Genomic DNA, 7338 nt, shown 5'->3' on the forward strand with positions numbered 1-7338 from the left:
TGGTCAACTGACCAGAATTCTTTGTCCACTAATGCCAGTGGGATTCCCTGGTGCCGCTGCAATGAATGGGGTTTCGGCTAGCGCCAAATTCTCCACTCTCGCTGGTAGCGACGAACCTGGGAATCCAGGCCAATATCACCATTTGTGGCTCAGTGTTACATTTTGTTTAATAGAATCATAGAATCTCTACAGTGCGTAAGGAGGCCATTCGGCCCATCAAGCCTGCACCAACCCTTAGAAGGAGCACCCTACCTAGGCCCACACCCTGACCCTATCCCATAACCCTATCTAACCTTTGGACACTAAGGGGCAATTCAGTATGGCCAATCCACCTAACCTGCACATCTTTGGACTGTGGGAGGAAACTGGAGCACCCGAAGGAAACCCACACACACATGGGGAGGACATGCACACTTCACTCAGAGCATCACCCAAAGCCAGAATTGAACCTGGATCCCTGGCGCTTTGAGGCAGCAATGCTAACCACTGAGCTACCATGTCGCCCATGCTCTTGTGAAGTGCCTTGGAGTTTTTCATTACATTAGAGGTGCTATAAGTTATTGTTTTTTTTATTTACGTGTCATATTGGTGGGCAAAACTGGCACAGTATGTCAAACAAAGGCGGAAATGTGGCTGCACTTACTTTTTGTCAGAAACATTCTCCCCTCCCTTGTTTTGATGAAACTCCTTAGTTAGGGTATGGTTCCACAGGCATAGGGTGCCTTCCAATACTGTGCTCCAGTGACTTTTCAGTCTCAATCATGAGCACGGGAAGACTAATCAACTGTGTAGGAATGCTAGGCCGTGATACCTCCCCACCATTGATCAGTCACTTGATGTCCATACATGGAGGTCACTGGGTAGAATCAAGCGCAGTAGTTCTGATTGAATTTTCACCTTTAATCCTACAGTACTGATGCTGATATACATGATATATATGCTGATATACTGCATATACAGCATGTGAATCAGGTCATTGCTATGACAACTCACTGGGCTTCAGGCAGACCTTAAGAGTACGGAATTTGTGATAGTATGAAAATTCTCCACACTTTACTCTTCAGTGCACAGGCAGGTTACAATCAAGCTCTGAAATGGTTAAAACACAAAGGTGTAAATAAGGGGCCAAGCTCTGAAACCTTGCCAATCTTTCCAAAGCGTGTTTCATCTCCACAGGCTGCTCAAGAATGTCTGCTTCAGCTCATTCGGCGGCACATTAAGATGCGAGTGGTGCGAGCGATTATAAAATTACCATCAAACTTGCCCTCTTTGCCACCACCCTGACGAGCATTGGGCAAATTCAGCAATGCGAAAACACAGCAGGTATTCAGAGGCTTTGTGCCGTTTATCTTACCTTGTCCAGGTGTGTGCTAAATTGGTATTAATGGCAATATCATTTAGTGCAGTTGGCTTCTGGCTGCTATTTGTTTTTAATTACCCGATGCATTCTGTTTCCCTTTTACTGACAGCCATTAAATAGGGAGTGACACCAGCACTGCAGTGGTGTCAGAGAGACAATAGACCTCCTGCTTGGATAAAACAGGCTGCAATGCCTCCTAGTGGTAGAAAGTGGTGTGGGCCTGTCTTTCACACTATTATTAAGTATGCCTGGCGCAGTGCTGACTAAATTCCTCTAATCCTCAGGGATTATCACTCATTGGATCTGAAGTCTAGGAGTCCTGGTTAACATTCTAAGACATGTATACTGTGTTAGTTTTGACAAAGTTGTTGTTTAGCCACACTCTGACAGTTAACGCTGTTCAAACTGTTTCAATCTGAGCTTATTTGAAAGTGTCACTTAAATAATAAATGCTATAAACAACAATAAAGATGGCAATTCTCCTCAGGATACAGCAAATAAATAAAATGGAAATATATTTATCAACTGGCTCCAACTCTTTAATCTTTTTCAAACTGTACCACTGCACGGGGACAAATCGTTTTGTTGCATGGTTGAATAATACATTATTAGGAAACTTATTCTTAAATCGAGGATATCATCAAGGAAAGGTTAAATGGTAGATAAAGCGTATCTCGGAGATGGACTGGTACTGGAATGAAACTTGTCACTGGTCCGGTTTGAAAGTTAGATTTTTACAAATGTGAATTGATGACTATTTTATTTTGCATTTCTGCCGTTCTGTATTTTTTCTATGAAATAAAACACATGCTTTATGAAGTTATGAAGGTCTTTAAATTATGAACAGAGATCTCTCTGGCATTGAACTTACGCATTTCTCCAATGGCATGAATTGGGCCATGAACTTGAAGATCTGAAAAAAAAGACCGGACTTTGGAATTTAAAAATAAAACAGCTGGGAGCTTGGTCCCTGTCGGATAGGAGGTTCATTCAATCCATGTCAAGGAGAGTAAAAGTTATTTTTTAAAATAAATTTAGAATACCCAATTCTTTTTTCCAATTAGGGGCAATTTAGTGTGGCCAATTCACCTGTACATCGTTTTGGGCTGTGGGGGTGAGACCCACACAGACACGGGGAGAATGTGCAAACTCTATATGGACAGTGACCCGGGCCGGATTTGAACCCGGGTCCTCAGCGCTGTGAGACAGCAAGTAATAGTTCTGATCATCAGTAAGAATGGACCCCAGACTTATTTAACAAGTCACCCCCACCTGTCGACCTCTGGGCAAAAACGTTGGCTCCAGTTCCTTGCATTTAAGGTATCTGAGCCAGTGAAGGGAATAAAAAGGAACAGCACAATTAAACTATTTCCTTCATAACACCAGCAAAAGACAGGCTTGCGCTTATGTACTATCTTTCACAACCTAAAGACATCCCAAAGGGATTTGCATCCAATGGTGCACATTTTGAAGCCTAATCACTGCTGTAATGTGGGAAACACAGCAGCCAAGTTTACACAGCACAATCCCACAATCAGAAATACACTGACAATCAGATCATCTATTTTTGGTGATGTTGGTTGAAAGTTAAGTATCAATTGTGACACTAGGCGAGGTACCATGGTTTTCTTCATAATAATGCTGCAGGATCTAGTCTAGCATTTCGAGTCTGGATGACTCCTTGTCAAATATCAGGCAAAACTTTGACAGAGTCATCCAGACTCGAGACATTAGCTCCCTTTTCTCTCCACAGATGCTGTCAGACCTGCGGAGAGTGTCCAGTATTTTCTGTTTTTGTTTCAGATTCCAGCATCCTGCAATAATTTGCTTTTATTTATACAGGAGTGGCATTGGTGGGGTGCAGAAATTATACCAAATGCAGCAATAAAGTTGTTGCTGTCAGCCTGGGCTCATGAAAACCCAATAACCACATTGCTGTTGAAACATTTTGCATGAGTAAAAAAAAAACTCTGTGTTGCTTTTTTAAAAAGAAAATTGTATATGGTCTTCGTGAAATATTGATGCAATTGTATCCCGTCAGAGAAGAAACAGCCAGGAATCAGAACAACGTGTATACGTTCGGTTACAAATATCCTGCTCTATAAATGCTGTCTCCTTTTCTTCTTAACATGGTTGAGTATTTAAATAGTGCACAGTACAACAATTTGAAACAGTAATGTAGATTAAATGCAGCAGCAAAAATATTACCAGTTCATTTGGCATGAAGTACTAAAGCAAAATTAAATCAGCTTAAAGGTTGAAGTTGCCAGAAAAAATTGCTCCACCTGAACCTTGCTTAGAATTTTGAAGGTTAAATTACATGATAAATAACAGAGCTTTATTGATTTCCTTATTACACAATCTGTTGCATTTAAAAGGCCTTCCAAGTAGACCTGCAATAAGACGTAACTGCAGGCTATTTCTTTTGCTGTTTCATACAAGGCTATATAATACACAAGGCTTTGAAGTATAACTAGTCCTGACCCTCTGTTTAAGCACTTCAAAAGGAAGTAGACAGCCCGAAAATCTGACCTAAATTCAGAACTTCATGTGGGAATCAAAAAAAAAGTTAATGAGTTAATTGTGCTCGGCTTTCTCTTGTCAAATAATTTTTCTTCTTAAGCTCTTTTTTAATGATAAAACAAGCTTATGAAGACAAAAAAAAATGAGGACCATCAAAGGGATTTAAGATATGAAGATGCATTTTTGTCACAGTAATTAAATTGTACGCTCTCGTCTTGTGGCTGGTTTTAGTCTGTTCGTACGGTGAGTTCACTCACCCTGTTTGCACTGATAACAGAACGATATTGCCATGTATCAACATGCACTTAAGTTTTAAGCTCTTTTGTAGCAGTGAGGTTCACAATATATTACTCCGTATATCAGCTTTAAATATATTTTTCATGACAAAGTTTAACCAAAGAACTTTGGCATGTAGTGTGATTCAATTGATTCTCCTTGAACATGTCTAAGATGGACAAAAAAAATTGGCTTCAAATATTAACCACTGCTCCCATTTTCGCTTGGACATTCTGCAACCATTTAGCCTCCATTTTGTTTCTTCTTGTCTTGTCCCATTTGCACTTCCTTTTGTCTTGCACCATTAACACCCCTTTTGCCATTTAATTGCTTCAATTACCATTCACCTCTGTTCTTTTCCCTGGCTCCCTACTTGCTTAAAAGCTGTTCTTCTCTAACATTTTCCAGCTCTGATACCAGGTCATGACCTAAAATGCTAACTGATTCGCTCTCCATAGATGCTGCCTAACCCAAGTGTTTTACTGCATTTTCTATTTTTATTTGAGGACAGGAATGGTTTCGTATAAATTTCAGGCATCACCATTTCTGTCTGGATAAGTCTTTATTGTTCAATGTTTGTTTTAAGAAACAGAAAGGTTTTTGCTCCACATTACTTTTGTAAAGATAGACAAGTGATATTGGTTATGCGGTGCGTTTCCAAAATGGTTCGCATTGTGTATTTTTCAGGCTGATGTCAAAACTCAAATGCTGCGATTTTGAATCCCCGTTCACCACGAGCACAAATGGTGACAAAATCATGCGGGGCTCAGGAAAACGAGAATCTCACCGGTAAGGTGGCGTTTTCCTATTCTCCCCGCCCCCACTTGCTGGTGACATAACCAGGTCTTGCCCAGGAATGTTGGGTATCTCAAAAATTGTAAAAAAAAGTGTAACGAGGACTTCCCCGCCATATTGGGTCATGTTTTCCAGTGACGAAGGTGGCTCACCATTGCTGCCAGCAGAATCTTCTGGTCCCACCAGTGTCTATAGCTTTTTGCATGGTCCGTTCATCCCACCGCCAAGGGTACCCGCTAAGGGGCCAGAAGATCCCGCCAGTGCGAAGGCCTGGAAAATCCAACCCTACATTTTACTGAATTTGCACTTTGTATTCTCTCACATAAACTGTGTAATAGCATTGTCTGCTGTTCAACTAATGTTAAGTGAAATATCACTGTTGCTCTAAGTTGATTACTTCCATCAAATGCACAACCTGTTTCTCTTTCCTTTTGTTAAATGTCCAGTCACTTGTCAAAATCACAAGGGGGTTTGAATTGTCTGCATAAAGCAGGAACTACACCGAGATCCAAAATAATAATAATAACCTTTGGGGTGGCATGGTAGCACAGTGGTTAGCACTATTGCTTCACAGCGCCAGCTACCCGGGTTTGATTCCCAGCTTGAGACACTGTCTGCGTGGAGTCTGCCCGTTCTCCCCGTATCTGCATGGGTTTCCCCCAGGTGCTCCGGTTTCCTCCCACAAGTCCCGAAAGACATGCTTGTTAGGTGAATTGGACATTCTGAATTCTCTCTCAGTGTACCGGAACAGGCGCCGTAGTGTGGTGACTAGGGGATTTTCACAGTAACTTCATTGCAATGTTAATGTAAGCCTACTTGTTATATGCACAAAGCAGTTAACTTCCTAATATGGTAATGAGACAACCAGCTACAGAATATTTGCGGAAATGACTGCTTGATGTGAACATGCAAATCAGAAGTAAATGTGATCGAAGGTGACCCACATTCACTTCAGATCTATGCATTGCAAAGGTGCATTGGGTGAATGTGTCATTATGGTATTATATTGAACAATAACATCCAAGGAAGGTGACAAGAGCTCTTCCTCAACACCGAAAACAGAAAATGCTGGACAATCTCAGCAGGTCTGACAGCATCTGTGGAGAGAGAAGGGAGCTAACGTTTCGAGTCTGGCTGACGGTGACTCTTTACAAAGCTGAAGAGAACTGGAAATAGGATCAGATTTATACTGTTGAGGATTGGGGTGGGGCATTGAGCTGTGGGGCTGGATAGACGGCCAACGATAAGTGGAGATTGAGAAACGTGTCATGGACAGAAGATGAAGGGCATGTGAATGGGGGTGATCAAGGCTAAGAAGGGTGATGATAGTGGCGCATCAAGAGATTAGAGTGTGCTAATGGCAGAATAAAGGTCAGCAGTGTGTCAAAGAGCGACTAGGCTCAGGGAACAGATGGCCCAAGTGGGGTGGGGTGGGGGAAGAGGAGCAATAATGAGGGAAGAACGGATGGATGGAGGAAATTAAAATTAATTGATAGAAATAAAAATAGGGTGAAGATGGAGGAGAGAGTTCACAGTCGGAAGTTGTTGAACTCAATGTTAAGTCTGGAAGGCTGTAAGGTGCCTAATCGGAAGATGAGGTGCTGTTCCACCAGTTTGTGTTGGACTTCACTGGAACATTGCAGGCCAAGGACGACATGTGGATATTAGAGCAGGAGCTGAGGTGAAATGGCAAGCGACAAGAAGGTCTGGGTCCTATTGCACACAGACTGAAGGTGTTCTGCAAAGCGATCACTCAGTCTGCATTTACTCTCTTCCTCATCAATTCTTCCTCGTCAGTTAGCTAGTCTTTGTTATGATATTAGTGAAGGTGTTTGTATTTCGGTTTATTGTAAAGTTCTCAGGCGGGATTCTCTGTCCTGGGATGCCCGGAATGCGTTGCTCAATGGGGCGAATCGGGCGTTGGAGGTAAATTGGGATCGTCACCGAATGCCGATCCAAACGTGATGCTCCGACCCCCCCCACCATTGGCAGCGGGGTCCCTCTATTACAGGGGTCCAGGGGGGTGGGAGCCGGGTCACCCTTGGGGATGTGTGGTGCATCCAGGCAATTTGGGGGTGGGAGCTGCTGTAAGGTATGGGGGTGGGGGTGGGGGGGAGGAGACCGGCCGATTCACGGTGCGGGCAGCCGCGGGAGTTCGCTGTCAGTCCGTATGCTCAAGATGGCGGTCCGATAGGGGGTTTCCCTGGGAATCCCCCATATTCCACACCATGCAAAAATGTGCATGTCGTGGAACACTGAATTGCAGCCCATTTTACTACCTCAAGGAGATGGTAAAACTGATGCAATTCAGCTCCAGCGGGTTACTCTCCCAAATGGCGAATCCAGCCCCTCATTCTTGCATTGAAATTCCACCATGGACTCAC

General features: G+C 42.9%; 1 long non-coding RNA gene across 1 annotated transcript in view; it reads right to left on the reverse strand.

The window, feature by feature from the left end:
- The window catches only part of LOC140387172 (uncharacterized), a 31527-nt gene extending 30051 nt beyond the window's left edge, over positions 1–1476 (reverse strand). The window contains exon 1 of the long non-coding RNA XR_011933762.1: positions 1355–1476. This is a non-coding gene — a long non-coding RNA (uncharacterized lncRNA). The remainder of the gene's footprint in view (positions 1–1354) is intronic.
- Positions 1477–7338: the final 5862 nt, after the last annotated feature.

This window comes from Scyliorhinus torazame, chromosome 12 (assembly GCF_047496885.1).
Source record: "Scyliorhinus torazame isolate Kashiwa2021f chromosome 12, sScyTor2.1, whole genome shotgun sequence".
In the NCBI taxonomy this organism is placed as follows: Eukaryota; Metazoa; Chordata; class Chondrichthyes; order Carcharhiniformes; family Scyliorhinidae; genus Scyliorhinus; species Scyliorhinus torazame.